The 18,105-nt window shown below is 34.6% G+C and overlaps 1 protein-coding gene across 5 annotated transcripts in view; it reads left to right on the top strand.

The window, feature by feature from the left end:
- The window catches only part of LOC123677358, a 104,528-nt gene that overhangs the window by 76,208 nt on the left and 10,215 nt on the right, over positions 1 to 18,105 (top strand). Inside the window, exon 1 of one of the 5 annotated variants that reach the window (XM_045613829.1) lies at positions 4,417 to 4,613. The exons of 3 other annotated variants lie outside the window; for them this stretch is intronic. The gene's annotated coding sequence lies outside the window, so the exon portion shown is untranslated. Of the gene's footprint in view, positions 1 to 4,416; positions 4,614 to 18,105 lie in introns of those variants that run through there. One more of the 5 variants, XM_045613825.1, reaches the window with a different exon arrangement.

The raw sequence follows: 18,105 nt of genomic DNA, 5'->3' as shown, positions 1-18,105 counted from the left end.
AGATAGGTTTAATAACTCTGAATTGACACGTTGATGATAATGATACGATACAGTATCCAGGGGTGGTTCTATTTCATTGAGACGTATATTGTTGTAGATTGTTTTAAAAATAAAAATATCCAATTTCGGCATTTTACCAACGTTTAATATTTATCCGTCTCTTCAAAGACGCGGTGGTTTGTCGATTCGTCGTGTGTTGTTGGTCGCCGATGAAGCGCCAACCGATCTGAGTATATCTAGAGAAAGAAACAGAGAGAATTTTCTGAAAGATTTTCAATAATTATCGAGACTTCAGGAAATATACGTACCTTGTTTTAGATTTCAGCCATTACTAGTTTAATTTCAGACAATTCTCACAATCAAAATCAAATTATTCGATCCAATGGGAATCGTCACCAATTGAAACCAACATTCTTTATATCTCTCTGTACAAACTTTCTATTACGCCCTCATAGAGACCACATCACAACGATTCCAATAACTTTCAACGAGTTTGTGACGCCAACATAACCCCAACAAAACAATCGCGCTTTTCGCTCCCAGGAGTACCAATGCATTCAGATACGTTCTACCGGAAACGATTTTCACAGCAATGACGTCGAAATTACTTCTATTTCCTTTGAGGAAAAATTCGTTGCTCATTCGTAACTTACCGAAGACGAAACGCTTTGCGCCAAATTGATTAAAATTTTAATAAAAGGGGATGTTTTTCGTTAGATTTAGATTTTGCGTGTACATACATATATGTATAGGGTTTATCAATATAAAGTTTCATGCAGACAATTTTTCAGGAATTGAAAAATTGTCTGCATGCCGTGATGTTATTTTCTTATATTAATTCACAGACGTTAAAACAATTATTTCGTCTTTATCTTTGGCTTTATTTGTTCAATTGGTCGGAAGTTTCAGAAACCGGAAGTCGCAATATGCCAACGACATTAGGGAAAAGGTAAAATAGAATCTTGATGATCACTGACACTGAATGAGTTTCCCTTCCATCATTTACTTCTCAAAACCTCGCGGACTATATAGTTTGAAAGGTATACAATACTACTAACATTTGATTCTGGGAGAAGCGGTTCCTCGTATGCGGGTTGTAACTTTCAACTTCCTCGGTAGCTCAGTTTATGGAGCACTGGATTAGTGATTCCGAAGTTGCGGGTTCGAGTCTCGCTCGAGGAGTTCCTTTTTCCGGAAAATTGTCTACATGCCGTGATGTTATTCTCTTATGTCTATAACAATGCTCTACGCCAAGTAATCCGAGTGTCTATGTCGAGATACTGTTTACGTATGCGCTCAGGAGTGTCTTAAAATGAACCACAAGGAGGCGCATGTCTACACCATCACGGACGGCCAGACCACGCTGAGATCCCTGGAATCGTACAGCCAGGGAGTGCCGTAACACCATAAGGCAACTGGCCAGAGGCAATAAACTGACTCTACTATGGGCACCACGGCACTGTGGTGTTGAAGAAAATGAAAAAGCCGATGAACTTGCAAAAAGTGCATCAAGGTTAACACCTGCTGGACCTGAGCCTTTCTGTGGGCTAGGAAAAGGCCAATATAAGGTTGACCTGGGAGTGCCGTAACACCATGAGGCAACTGGCCAGAGGCAATAAAGTGACTGGGTGAATGGGTACCAGGGCACTGTGGTATTGAAAGAAACGAAAAAGCCGATGAACTTGCAAAAAGTGGATCAAGGTTGACACCTGCAGGACCTGAGCCTTTCTATGGGCTAGGAAAAGACCAATAGAAGGCAGCGGTCCAGCAATGGGAGTTGAATAACAGGATAATCCACTGAACAAACACTCCTGGACTTACTCAGGCCAAGAAATTCGTGATGATTTCACCTACCTACGCAAGAAAGCTCTTAAAGCTGTACCGAGCCAAGCTTCGGGTAATGGTGGGACTGATGACGGGGCACTGTCGGTACAAACATCATTTGTATCGTATTGGAAAGCCAGCAGATGAGATTTTTAGGCTATGTGGATCAGAAGCAGAAACAGCTGAACACATGGTATGCAAGTTTCCAGAGCTGGCTGGCCTAAGAACCATTCATATGGGGAAGCCGGTCCTAGATACCTGAGAGGTAAAGTCCAAGGCCCCTAAGGAGGTTTTCAGTTTTATCAACGTCATTGACGACCTCCTTGGGTTTCCATGAATGAGTAGGGTAGAGAACAAAAGATCTACATGGTCGCAGTTCCAGGAAGGCTTACCGAGCTACAACGACCCCAGTTCAAATAATAATAATAATGCTCTACACCCGATTCAAGACCTCAAAGATGGAATTCGTGAAGTAATCGAGGACATACAGCCTTATTCTGGATTCTTTACATTCCAAAACGAACACTGAAATTTTCAGAAGTCTCAGAAATGTCTTCTCCCAGAAAGATTCAATGAGCTCAACATATATATAAATAAAAAGTAATAATGACAAAATGGCAACAATGCATCTTGTAATTCCCTAACGCGATTTAAATTGTGCCATATCTGGAAGTTGCGAGGACACCCCCATAAATCCATATATGGAAGTGAAATATTACGGGGGCAATTAACTGGAAAAAGGTGTTGTGTAGGTGGCAACACTGAGAGAGAGCATACGTGTAAATCTCGTTATGAAATTTGGATTTACGGTTAGCGGTTTCTGGATTCTGGATAAGGCGGCGTTGAAGAGGGTTTCATCCCTTGTTTATGGACTGGTGACTTTGATTTATCACTGGCTCTGTGCAGTTACCTACTATGTTTCAATGAGAGAGTTCTATGGGAGTTATATTCTGACGTTTATAAGGGTGGATTATACCCAAAGAAAATCGCTTTAGGGGATATATTTAACTCAGTTTGGAGTTTTACATAGAGGTTTATTGTTTCTTCTTAGGTAAAATAATATGCGAGATGACAAAGAAAATTCTATTTCATAGTGATACTTTTATTTATTAGAACTACTTATTGCATAAAAAAGTTGTACAAAAGTTTGTTAACAAAGTGTTAACATGTACATTAATGTACTTCGACAATACGCTCTATTAGTGATGACGTCACACACCGCCATTTTAGTTCTCCTGTCAGTGTTCGGAATCCAAACAAACAAATTGTCATTCAAATTAGTACGTTGTCGTTGAAGAAATTTGCTTATTTTGATAAATAAGATTATTTAAGGAACGATTTTACTATTACTTGATATACAGAAGGCACGAGATTAATGCCAGTAAGTTCGAACTTGAAGTTCAACTAATAAACACGGCTTTTCACAAAATCTGGGGAATGATACAGGATTCAAACTTACTGGTATTAACCTCGTTCCTTCTGTCTATCAATTAATACTGAAATCGTTCCTCAAATACTCTTATTTATGAAAATAAGCCAATTCCTTCAACGACACCGTACTAATTCGAATGACAATTTATTTGTTTGGATTCCGAACACTGACAGGAAAACCAAAAATGGCGGTGTGTGACGTCACACCAATAGAGCGTATTATTGAAATTGAAAACTATAGCGGAGATTTGTGAAGAATTCTGTATGTTTTTGAGAAGATAAAATGATGTTTCTATGGTTAGTTTTTGCGGTTGAGGACTTGATCATTACAGGGCTCGAAGATCTCGAAGTTTTAGTTATGTTAATCCCATTTCGCATTAAATTTTCAATATAGACTTCCATTTTATTGATTAATTTGTCGTTTTTGAGTATAATATTCTTCAAGCTAGGATTTTTAGGTCAGGAAGGTTTTGCTATGTGTTTGGTAGGATTGGCAGGGAAATATCAACAAACTGTTAGTAGCAGTGGCACAACTGTTAACTCGGAACTGTACTGTCTGTTCATCTACATGGTGAACAATTTTTTACTGGTGAAAAATTCGCTTCAACAGAGGTTGTGAAAATCGACTGTCACAATTTTTTGCCATTAGAAATGAGGGATTCTATGAGTGACATAACTCCCTTCAATGAAATCGTTTTTCTTCTTTTGATCATTATAAAGGGTGTTTTTTTTCAGAGCTATAGAACTTTAAATTGCATTAAAACAACGATGGATTATTCGATTGACATGAATTTATTTATCCGCAAGATAATCTTGTGGCATTACATTTTAAATATGATTTCTGGCATATGACCGCCACGGCTGGCTCGGATGTATAGGTAGTCCAATCTGGACACTCGCCTTTCAGGCTCGTGCCACAAACTTCCACACTCGCGAGAAAAGTTGGACTATCCCCACTTGTTGGACAATATACTTTTTTTTTATTATAAAGATCCAAAAATTCCCTCAAGGTTTATCAACAATGATCCCCTAGGTAGCATTATTTGATACCTACAAGCACAAAAATAAATAACACTGAACGATTCCAACCAACTCAATAAATAATAGTGTTTTCCCCAATATACGGATTAAACTGGATATCATCAACTTCTCATTCATTCAATTCGAAACCTTCCGACAGTTTATTCCAAATAGGCTGAGAAAGTAGACGAGAAAATATTGACTAGATTCACATGTAATTGATAATCGTATTTCGTCAGATGATATTCTGACAAATGCATGCTCGTGGTGAATTAAAAGTGTTTCGCAGGAACTGATTAGAACTAGATGTCTCCAAGAACATCGAGTTTTTATCAGATGTAAGTTAAAATTAATTAATAATTATGATATGGCTCTTTTGAATATAGCAATATTTAGTTATTTTAACGCTCTTAAGAAGACGGTTTGGGTATATCTACTCAAAATACCTACTCCAATCCAAATTGAGTTTTTTAGACCAAAAATTCATGTAGATCTCTATAAAAGCTCAATATTTCCCATAAATTCGTCTGTAACAACATTCACCAATTATGATTTTATGCAATTTTGAGACCAAGAAGAATTGAATTCATATTTCAATTGAATGAAAGCAATGTATTAGTAGAGAAATATCCAAAATTTATTAAATTAATCTCACCTTCAATCACAGTAGATTCTCACTCATTTTCATTAATTCTTTACTTTCAGATCATTCATTACCTATATCTATGTATTTAAAATTGTCTAAACCGATATAAGTATAACAATTGTAAAGTTGTTGAATTTACCCATGTTCTTGCATATGATAAATGAAAAAACTAGTTCATTGAGAGGAATCAATGAAAGTTTATTTCATTGTAAAAAGGAAGGAATGCCATTAACGATGAAAAACCAAATCTACCAAATGGCCGCCTCGACTACGGTTGCTGAACTATATCTTTTTCGTGCAAGTACGTAGAAATAGGGAAGGGATAATGGGGGTAATTCCTAAATTGGAGGTACAAACGAAAATGACAGAAACTCGGATCAATCAAATAAAGTCCTCTAACATGGGTCCGGAAACGATTTGTTTTCGAGATACAAATGTTAAAGTTCAAGTTTTTTCTCAAAGCACCTTCCCTTCACAAGATATTTGACTTAAATTTGGTATAGATATTCCAATTTAAAGTTTTCATCATGTGATATGCTGATTTTGAATGCAAATCTACACGGTGATATTTTTTCTGGAAATGTGCTAGCATTTCACCGCCAGAACTTTTTTTTTCTTGGTGAACCACTGATTGTTTAGAAAAATATAAGAAAAAATTGCAGTCCAGTACTGCATTTTATGGTTTCTTGTCGGTTCTTGTCAAACAATCCAGATCCAGTGAGTTGTAATAAATAAATAATCAATTATAAGTTTTGGTACTTATTTACCCAATCTGTAGAGAAGATCAATAAAGAAAAAAATTAGAACTACAATAAAAACCCTGTATCTCGAAAACAAAACATTTGCGAGCGGATGTATAGGCCATTCTATTCTGAAAATTATTCAAGGATTTTTTCATTTTTCTTCGTACCTCCAATTTAATCGAATAATATGAACAATCAAACCTTTCTTTCTCATATTATAGATATGAGTGAATGTTGTCCAAAAAAAATGGATTTTCGATTACCCCCCTCCAAGAAAAAAAATATCTACGCCCTTGTTTTCATGCAAATTTTCATGACCAATTCACACATTTGCAGCTGTATGTCCTCGATAACTTCACAAATTCAATCTTCAAGGTCTTGAATCGATTGTGGAGCATAGACCTTATCTTTCATGTGGCCCCAAAGAAAAAAGTCTAAAGATATTAAATCACAAAATCTCGGTGGCCAATTGGGATTCACTTCTTTCAAACACTCACTCAGCGATGTTAGAATGTCATCGGCTTTAATTCTTGTGTTAACTGAACATTAAAAGCCCTAAGTCTTTATGCAAAATATGGTGTAATGTCGTTGTTGTAATGCCTAATTCCGAAAATCAACAAATCTGGATTTTCGTTTCACTACGGGTTACAGCAGTAATATTCTCAGTTGTTTTTGAAGCGCACACGCGGTTTTGATTCTTCACATCGCTAACTTGTCCCAACAGCTCTCATTTTGCTACCTGGCGTAGTGTTATTTGAATATTTGAAAGAGTAATTTTTCAGAAACGCCTTGTAATTCCAAAACGAATCAAGATATCTACGATCTGCCTTCTGATATCTTATTATTTCGAAAAAAGAGATCGGGAGTCCTTGATGACTTTTTCTCTAAGTCTCATTGTTCTCGAGATGCTTTCATTGAGCATCGTATTTGGGACAATAAAATAGTTTAGTGAATATTACTTTGTTTTTATTTTGATTCTTTCATTTATGTGCTGTTGAAGACCACACAACTGAACAGGATAAGGGTGTCCCAAATTTGATGCTCACTAAAAGCATCTCGCACAGATTCAAAAATCACAGCTGACCAGATAGCGGGTCATTCAATTTCGTGTACACGCAAAATTTACCTTATCTACCACATGGCTTTAAAAATACCAAATATGAAAAATATTTTTCTCTAATTCTGTGGTTATTCCGTTCATTCTTCCACATCTTGTGGAACAAAATCGTGCGAGAATATATCAGAAACGTACAGTTTTCATGCTTATATTTCATTATTATATGTTGGTACTCCGAACTTTTCGCCACGGCTTTATCTGTCAATTCATCAAATTGCCTTAAAGAAATCAGTTCTGCCAACCAACATTTTTCAATGCAAAAATAACTAAATGATAATTATGGAAATATTTCATTAATTTCAATAAAAATGCAATGCATTAGAGAAAATAATGTATAATACTCGTTCATTCAAAAACTCGTTGATGAATATCAATGCCTTCTGCACTTGTATTATAAATAACTATTCCGTTGGACACTTTCTCAACAGTTCGACTGTAAGAGATTATTCTCCTTATCTCTACCCTCTCATACTTTTATTGAAAAATCCTTTATTAAGTAAAAATTCGATTTATACGCATAAGATCGCACTACACACAGGTGAAGAGTTAATAACGCCTTTCTGTGATGCAGAACATCATTACTTTTGTGGGACAAACTGAAACGTAACGGCCGGAACATGAAAAGAACATTAATCCTGCGAAGAGAAGATGAAAAGTTTATGTTACTAGACCGATTATGGAAATTTTCATAACACGAGTTCTTTTTATGGATTCTGCATGCAAATGAGATGGATGCCCGGGTCTTATTCGTAGTTATGAACGTACTTGCTTATGCGAACAATGCTTTTTCCTTTCATAAGATAATCCACGAAATGTATGAAGTTGTCGGCTCAAAAAACGTGGGTTCGAGCTTTAAAGTCTTCATTTGAAAAAAGAGAAATTGACGGGTGGTAACATTTTTTTTTTAAGACTACAGAACGGTACATATTGTCGGTTAGTTTTTCTAGAAGGGAGATTCTTTGTTTACGATCCCCATTAAATTAAGCATGAATATTCAAGTTATTATTTTACATTACAAATTCAACCCAGCAGTTTTGCTAGAATATTCTATGGTTCTAGTATCAACAGGAAATTTTGTACACGGAAATACTTCACAGGTGCATAGGTGGCACCAAGGCGGTTCTGGAGATACTCCCGTTTATTGGGTCTTACTGTCTTCGTAGCCAAGATACAGGGTGTTTTATAAATTTTGCCCGTTTCTTTCTGAGGCCATATCAAACGAACCGCCCGGTATATTTTCTTCATATTTGGTAAATATGTTCCTAATTGGGAGCCCAAACGTATCATGCAATAACCGCCTTTAAAATCCAGGTCCGGGTTAATAATTAAAAATTATGAATCGTATGAAGTCTCAGAAACCGCCTCAGAGTATGCCATAATGTTCAGTTCAAAGAGTGCCATTAAGGACCTGAAATGAGATACTTAGATCATTGTTCTTACAGCTTCCGACATCAGCAACGGTTTGTAATTAAATCAGTAGCCACTGTGTGAAATATATCGAAACTTAACATCCTTTGAAATTACTGTTTCGAAGTCTTAAAAGCCAAAAGCACGATCATACTTTACACCGGGATGAAAGTTCATCATTGGTTCTCCCTATCTTCCAATAGTGTAATTCTATAATTCTTTTATGTTCCAAATAGAAAAAAAATCTACTTTATTGATTTTACATTTTTGTTAGCTACAGAGTGTTTCATTGGGAAACGGAAATACTTCACAGGTGTACAGGTGGCACCAAGGCGGTTCTGGAGATACCCCATTTATTGGGTCTTACTGTCTTCGTAGCTGAGATACATGGTGTTTTATGAATTTTACCCGTTTCTTTCTGAGGCCATATCAAACGAACCACCCGGTATATTTTCTTCTTATTTGGCAAATATGTTCCTAATTGAGAGCCCAAACGTATCATGCAATAACCGCCTTGAAAATCGAGGTCCGCGTTAACAAAACATTATGAATAGTTTGAATCCTCGAAACAACACCCTGTACATCGGAATTTTGAAAATCTGTTTTAATATTCGGAAACATCACTAAAAACTAAAATGAGACGTGTACTTCAAATTTCCGCGCAGACAATTTTACTGCACAAATTTTCAAAGTACCTAGAAGTGAAGTTTTTAAGAACTTGGATACCTGAAAGTGGTTTGAAGTTACTCATAACAATGAATTATCAAAAATATTGAATCCATAATTATTTCAACATTACTTTGTAATTCATTATTCATTGGTTTTTATTTTTATAGCTGTATAATATTCCAGTTTCTTAAAAAACGGCTCGAAATGTCCTCCATTTTGATCTGAACTTTCCGGATCACATTTGGATTGTTTTTCATTTTCTGGCTAGCCTCTTCTATTTTACTGATTGCTCTCAATAGCTAACTTACAGATTTATCACTAAAAGTAACTTTAAACCACTTCCAGCAAAACAAATTCTTAAAAACTTCACGTTTACGTTGAAAATTTGTGCAGTAATGAGAAACGACGAGAGAGTAACTCAAAAATAAAAACTGAAATGGTATACAGCTTTAAAAAGGAAAAAACCAATGTGAAAATGAATTACAAAGGAATGTTGAAATAATTATGGATTCAATATTTTTGATAATTCATTGTTAAAAGTCACTTCAAACCACTTTCAGGTAGGTATCCAAGTTCTTAAAAACTTCACTTTTACATTGAAAATTTGTGCAGTAAAACTGCGTACACGTCTCAGTTTAGTTTTCAGTGGTGTTTTCGAATATTAAAACAGATTTTCGAAATTTCGATGTACAGAGGGTGTTGTTTCGAGGATTCAAACGATTCATAATTTTTTGTTAACCCGGACCTGGATTTTCAAGGCGGTCATTACATGATATGTTTAGGCTCTCAATTAGGAACATATTTTCCAAATATGAAGGAAATATGCCTGGTGGTTCGTTTGATATGGCCTCAGAGAGAAACGGGCAAAATTCATTAAACACCCTGTATCTCAGCTACGAAGACTTTAAGACCCAATAAATGCGGTATCGCCAGAACCGCCTTGGTGCCACCTATGCACCTGTGAAGTATTTCCGTTTCCCAATGAAACACCCTGTATAACATAATCAACGTGTCATTATTAACTCATTATTGAAAATTATTGTTTTGAAGACTATATTTCAGAAAAATAAAATTCCATTAAAGGCATACCAGCTTATTTATAGATCTCAAACTTATACCTTCTCTAATAATTTCACAAGTAAACTCATTATTACAGTCCAGGATCGACAACGTAAAATATCAAATAAGATCTTTTTCCACTCGATGTTTCTCGAAACTTTGGAAGTTTGTTTTTCTTATACATAAAGAATAGAAATTAGGGAAGTTTAGACGGGAAATTAATAAAGGGGAAAATCGACGATGCAGATACAAAACGTCCTTCTATTCGTCTTCAAAACTTCAAACAAGAATTTCAATATTATTTCATTAAGTACATCCCTGTTATAACGAAATTATTATTTCTTCATCTGATTCCCCAACAGAATTGATGAGAAAACAGGAAATTTCTTCTTGGAAATCAAAGGAAGGAATTTGTGCTAATTTTGCCAAGTTCGCAGATGAATTAGAAATACCTAGAGTAGAATATTTCAGGAACACTCAAAATACCTTATTCCTATTATTCTTCCTTAATTGGAGGTACCAGGTTTTTCACCATAATTTGACCCCCCCTTTAACTTTGTTACTAAAAAAGGTACAAAAAAATATTTTCTACAAAAGTTTCACGAAATCGACTAGTGTTTCTAAGAATGATTTCACAAAACGAAATATAAACATAGTGGGCAACATATTGATTGCAACTTCATTTTTTCAAATGGAACACCCTATATATTTTTCCATATTTGACTAGCTATTTTTCCCCTGATTTCGAATATACAGGGTGTTTCCTAAACATGCGGCAAAAATTCAGGGGGTTGTTCCTTGGACTATTTTAAGCATGTTTTGTCCTTGGATGATTTTTGAAAAACCTCTTTGTTTCGAAGATACAGGGCGAACAACATTTTTCATATTTTTAAAATTAATAATAGTTTAAATAAAAATGCGTACCGCACTGTGTTTACTAAGTAGGTACAATTTATTTTTAAATTTGTTCAACAACATTCCAATTACTAAAAACGGCCAGTTTTTTGACTAAAAATTGATAAGTGCAGATGGTAAAGGAATACAGATTAAACACGGATCATTGCTGGGTGTAACTTAATAAGAAATGATCCTGGTGTTTTTGAAAGGGTTCGGCAGTCAATGAGGAGAAGATTGGATGCTTGTATGCTGGCTAGGGGTGGTCATTTTCAACAGTTTTTGTAGGTTGAGTTGAATTTTCATGTAATTTTTCATAATAAAATGTTATTATCTGAAATTTTGTTTCCCCTATATCTTCGAAACAAATAGGTTTTTCAAAAATCATCAAAGGACAAAATATTCTTAGAATAGTCCAAGGAACAACCCCCTGAATTTTTGCCGCATGTTTAGGAAACACCCTGTATAACAAATGTTTGGTCTATCTCTCTTATTCTGAGTATCACAGAGTTTCAAATTTTAAGAACCACCTGGCATGCTCAGTAATCAGTTTTCAAGTGAAAAGCTGCGATAATCCAAAATGCCCTTTTTTGAGTTATCTCGTTGGCATTTTGACATTTCGAGTTATCGCAGCCTACCACTTGAAAACTGATTACTGAGCATGCCAGGTGGTTCTTAAAATTTGAAACTCTGTGATACTCAGAATAAGAGAGATAGACCAAATATTTGTTATAGATTCGAAATCAGGGGAAAAAGAGCTAGTCAAATATAGAAAAATATACAGGGTGTTCCATTTGACAAAATGAAGTTGCAATCAATATGTTGCCCTCTCTGTAGGTATATATTTCGTTTTGTAAAATCATTCTAAGAAACACTATAGTCGATTTCGTGAAACTTTTGAAGAAAACATTTTTCTGTACCTCTTTTAGTAATGAAGATAAAGGGGGGGTCAAATTATGGTGAAAAACCCGGTACCTACAACGAATATGACTTCAAGAAAAAAGTCCTTTAAAAACTTGACCCGCAAACGCTTTGTTTTAGAAATACGGGTGTTGAACTTTGATTTTTTTCTCATAGTACCTTTTTTTCACAAGATATTCTACTCAAATTTGACTAAGATTCAAATTTAAATTAGAATTTAAAGTTTTTATCTACAGGGTGATATTTTTTTCTGAATAGTGCACGCTTTCTTCCTCCAGAACAATTTTTGCTGAACTAATGGTAATTCAGAAAAATGTGAATAGAAATTTTGGTCCAGTAAAACACATTTTGTTTTCTTGTGGATTTGTCGTATCTGCTACCGATTCTTAGAAAAAAATTTCGAACAATTATCTAGTAATCCTCAGGAAAATCCAAATTATTATAAAGATCCAGTAAGTGAGCTGTGATGAATAAATCAATTATAAGTTTTGGTACTTATTTACCCTATCTGCAGCGAAGATTAATAAAGATTCGATAAACTGGTATAATAATCACAAAAAAATTGGACTACAAGAATCACCCTGCATCTCGAAAACAAAGCTCCTATTAAGGAACTTCCTGTATGAAGGGTGATTAAAAAAACGTATAATTTCAATGTTCAATTCCATTTTAGGTATCTTAATAAGAGCACTTAATGTTTTAGATGTTCTTATTTCATGCCACCCAGTATATTTGCGAATGATAAATCTTTATATCCCAAAAATTTGCAACGATTAACAGTGGAATTTGTGATAATTTTCTGACTAGGCAATTAGTTCGAATGACATGCTATCAAATCGTGCAAGAATACAGAGTTTCCTTAATTTTTATGTTTGTTTATTTTTGCCAGATACGATTTTTCGAAATTTCAATTTATTATTAGTCTGTTTATAATGATGCTGCAGTATTTATGATATTTATAGCTATTGATAAAGACGATATATATATAGGTACTCTAAATTTCTGATATACAGGATGGTGCAATCTTGGTTGATAGTTGGATAAATGAACCAACCTAAGTAATAACTGCCTACAAATATTTTAGAGAGTTCATTTCAGATAACTACTATAAAAGTAACTGATTACCTATTTTTTTTATTAGAACGTGAGAACTCGGTATCTTCCTTATGTGAAATAGAAAAAAATTGCATAAATGATTAATCCAATACAAAATTTTCCTACTTAAAGTTTAATCAGCCTTGCTACAGTTATAACAGATTTTTCTGCAGTTTTTTTCGTGGAATGCTTATTATAAGTATTTATAATTATTGACTAAAGAATTTCGAAGTTTCCACCTCTATCATTATAAAAATTGTTGCATTCTGTTTGTTAGATTGGGAAGTGAACAATTCCATTAAACTAATTTTCAATTTTAGATATTCTTGTTTTCAATAGAAATTTGAAAATTGATTCCATCCTTGAAATTCATTGTTATACGTTTTGTTTGTTTTCAACACAAAACTTCGTTCGAATTGAAAACAATATCTTCAATTCACAAGTTTTGATTTTGTCCTTCAAGAATTGATTTTTTGCAAAATTTAGTTTCTTGCTTAGGTACCTATCAATAAAGAAGACGCATAAGGAATCTTTATCGCAAAAGATACAGACGCTTTATTTATATTTCATAATGAAACAACGCAAGAATTACTATTTATATTTTGAATGAAGATATTATGGCTTAAATTTTTCCGTGAATTGCTGAAATTATTTCTACTCAGATAAAATTGTATATTTATGTCTATAAATACAAACTTTATCTACCTCCAAGAATTTAATAAACGGGTGAAAGCGACAGGTCCGGATTTAGATGGGATTCTGAAAATTAATTAAGAATCTTTTGAACAACTTGGATTTATATAGTAAGATATGATTTCATATGTGTATTATTTCATAAGGAGGAGAAGTATCACTGTTTATATCGAACGTGAGACGGGTAATTAAAGGTGAGCTATGAAAAGTCACTTCTCCGAAAAAAATATGTTAGATTTTCAAACATTTTGAAATTCAAAAAAATCTGAAGATCTAACTTTTAATAAGATTCATATTAACGATCGTTATAATTGATTGATCAATGGAAAATTTGCCTAGTTACGGTTGTTATGCTAAGTTAATTTTGACAGACATGTATAGGGTGTTTTTTTTTCGAGGTATATAACTTTAAGTTGGCATGACGACCGATTTAACAGCTGCCAAGTGATTTATTCTCAGTTTGGTTTGGCAATTCATCATGAATAGACTCACGCCTGAACAACGCTTGCAAATAGTGCAATTTCATTTAGAAAATAATGGTTCTGTGCGGAATACGTATCGCGCACTACGTCCATTAGGCCCAGTTTCACCAAACAGCACTTGATCCCAGATTGATTAAACTCCGCTTGTTACTAAAGCAGGCTTAACAGTGTTTTCTGTTTCACCATGCATCAACCCGTCCGAAGATGATCGCGATTAACCAAATCGCGATTAAATAGTCAAACCATTTGGCAACGTTGTGAACAAAGAGTTAATAGTGTTCTGTATCGTATTAGCAGTGATGACCACCATTGGCGCTAGGTGTCAGGTGTCATTCATTCATAACTCATAACATTTCAAATCATTTGTCATCTTGTAAACAAAAAACAAAGTTTATTTTTGCCGAAAATGTCGAGTGATGTGCTTCGAAATGTCGGAAACTTGCAGAAGTTAAAAATAAATTATCCCATTTCACAAAACCACACATTCTGGAAAAAAAACTATATAAGTAATTTTATCAACTTATTTATTTTTATTAATAAGTTTAACTGCTTCTTAAATAATATTTCAATCAAACATATCAATAAATTATTCTTTGCAATAAATTTCATAAAACACAAAAACAAAGTTTACGTGTATTTTAAATGGGAAATATTGAGCCTATACATATAGTCATATTTTGATAAAATTGACCCAAAAATTAGAAATTTCCGGAAAAATAATTACATAGACAAGAGTTCCATACTGATAAATAATTATTAATCTCAACTTGAAAGGTTATAATCCTCCAAAAATGGCCGATTAGTGCTAAATCGCGATTGGTCGATTTAATGGCGCTTTGGAGTGTGGTGAAACGCTACATTACATTAATCGTGATCTAAGGCCTCACTTTAGAGCCAAGTCAAGATTAATGCATTTGGTGAAACTGGGCCTTAGCGATGAAGCGCACTTCTGATAGATTTAACACCGCTAGACTACTTTCTGTGGGGCTATGTAAAGTCATTGGTCTATGCGGATAAGCCACAAACCCTAGACCATTTGGAAGATAACATTCGCCGTGTTATTGCCGATATACGGCCACAAATGTTGGAAAAAGTCATCGAAAATTGGACGTTCAGATTGGACTACATCCGAGCCAGCCGGGGCGGTCATATGCCAGAAATCATATTTAAAATGTAATGCCACAAGATTATCTTGCGGATAAATAAAATTCACGTCAATCGAATAATCCATCGTTGTTTTATTGCAATTTAAAGTTCTATAGCTCTAAAAAAACACCCTTTAATATGTATAATAGTTGATAGTTATCATTGCTAGACAACACTTTTCCCTGCGCGGATGAAAAGTAGAACTTTTCGATGATCTCTTGTTAGTCAAAATATGACGTCTTTATCAAATGTTTGAAGAAATGAATCAATCACATCGAATTCTGAATAATAAGTTTTATTCATCATGTTTGAAGTTAAAACTGTAGGTTGGCTACCTACTTGTTCGTTAAAATTCCAATTGAAGAACTATTCAACTTATGAAAATTAACATTATCGATTCGAAAGATGTTGCTTTGCTATTCGCGATTTCGCTGCAATGAAGCCCTGATATTTTATAGTCACAAGAAAAATAAACAACCCTTATGCAAGCTTGCAAATTACCATGGAATAACTTCAAACATATTAGAATTCAGTTTACAACACGTAGAGGTATATCAGAACGAATATGAAATTATGGTGGACGAACATACAATAGCTACATTTCAATTTCATACGCTCTGTTGATCCTATTTTCCATTCTGGTAAATTGATTTGCGATATGTTCAAATGAAAAGCATTCATACTTGGGATAATGGCGCCAAACTAAATAATAATCATATATTCCATTAAATTAGAGTATGTTCATCAAATAGTAATTTTATTCGGTTCTGTGTGTGCATATATAAATTCAGTATTTCACAGAATATATATCTACATACAGGATGTTTCACTATGGACGCGACGATCTGTTGCCGTTAAGAGGGAATACCACCACGCTCAGGTCAAAACGAAATTATAGATTTTTTCCTCTTACCTTCACCGATTCTTATGGGGTTTTCACATAATTATTTTAACCAATAATCTACATTGTGGAAAGTCAATAGTTTTTCGTTTATGAACATCGTACAATGCACTGAAATATTTTTTAAATATTCGTGAGAAAAAACTACCAAAAATCTTAACAAAAGAGGTAAAACTATAATTTTGTGAGAAGAATAATCGATCGTCATACCCTCTATTTAATTGCTTCAAAAAGGGAAAGAAAATGAAGTGAATGTAAAGGGTGTTTTTTTTAGAGCTATAGAACTTTAATTGCAATTAAACAACGATGGATTATTCGATTGACATGAATTTTATTTATCCGCAAGATAATCTTGTGGCATTACATTTTAAATATGATTTCTGGCATATGAACGCCACGGCTGGCTCGGATGTAGTCCAATCTGGACGTCCAATTTTCGATGACTTTTTCCAACATTTGTGGCTGTATATCGGCAATAACACGGCGAATGTTGTCTTCCAAATGGTCAAGGGTTTGTGGCTTATCCGCATAGACCAATGACTTTACATAGCCCCACAGAAAGTAGTCCTGCGGTGTTAAATCACAAGATCTTGGAGGCCAATTCACAGGTCCAAAACGTGAAATTAGGCGGTCACCAAACGTGTCTTTCAATAAATCGATTGTGGCACGAGCTGTATGACATGTTGCGCCGTCTTGTTGGAACCACAGCTCCTGGACATCATGGTTGTTCAATTCAGGAATGAAAAAGTTAGTAATCATGGCTCTATACCGATCACCATTGTTCTGGCCATCGTCGTTTTTGAAGAAGTACGGACCAATGATTCCACCAGCCCATAAAGCGCACCAAACAGTCAGTTTTTTCTGGATGTAACGGTGTTTCGACATATACTTGAGGACTAGCTTCTCCAAATACGGCAGTTTTGTTTCTTGACGTAGCCATTCAACCAGAAGTGCGCTTCATCGCTAAACAAAATAAAATGAACGTAGTGCGCGATACGTATTCCGCACAGAACCATTATTTTCGAAATAAAATTGCACTATTTGCAAGCGTTGTTCAGGCGTGAGTCTATTCATGATGAATTGCCAAACCAAACTGAGAATAAATCACTTGACAGCTGTTAAATCGGTGGCCATCTTGAACAGTATTGCCAACTTAAAGTTATATACCTCGAAAAAAACACCCTATACAACTTCGTACACTGTGAAAAGTTTGGTCATTGCAGGACCGCCAGAGGGGAAATGAATGGGTAACAAAGTTTGATTGATAAGCGGAAAGCCACGTGGTGGTAATCCCTTTTAAGCGCTGAAATCTTCGAATTTTTTCCAACACAGTATCATTAGGCTCCATTATCGGATTTAGATTGCATGTAATAAATGAACCCAAATTTGTTCGAAGTTTCATATGCTCTGAACTTACTACTACTCTTAACGTTGAGAGATACTATTCTTGAAATACCTATTAATTGGATCACAAACACTCCAAGATCGTGGTGATAATAGTATATTCTCTATTTCAGAATCGCAATGAGTTCATTACAGTACTAAGAACAGTGCTGTAATAAACTCATAACAGCATTGTTGTCAGTTATATTTTTCGTTTTGTGGTTGTCTTGACTGACTTCCGATCTTATCAAATTTCAACATACTTTAATTGTCAATATAATATAATTTGGATATAGTGAAATATTTGCAATTCCTCTTGATTCTGGTGATATTGAATCGATTTTTTCAGACAATTCACGAATTTAATGCGTAATTATAAATTATTTCAAAATTCAAAACATACGACTCAAATTCAAATTCCAAAATCTGACAATTTTCGTAACAGACACACCAACTGCCTAGGTACAATACAAAAGTCACTGGGATGTATAATCTGAATTTTACATTTAATTTCGACATTATTTCACAAAACTTGACTGAAATAGAGAAAATATCGTCTAATACTCGTTCACAAGGCAATTCCAATACTCAATACTCGCTCCTGCGTCGCTCGTTTTCGAATTTCGCATTCGTGTTGGAATAAGAGCCCATTCTACAACTTTTTTAAGAATATA

The sequence above is a fragment of the Harmonia axyridis genome, chromosome 4, assembly GCF_914767665.1.
Source record: "Harmonia axyridis chromosome 4, icHarAxyr1.1, whole genome shotgun sequence".
NCBI classification, from domain to species: Eukaryota; Metazoa; Arthropoda; class Insecta; order Coleoptera; family Coccinellidae; genus Harmonia; species Harmonia axyridis.
The sequence above is the reverse complement of the archived record's forward strand: the minus strand, read 5'-3'. Positions and strand labels throughout refer to the sequence as shown.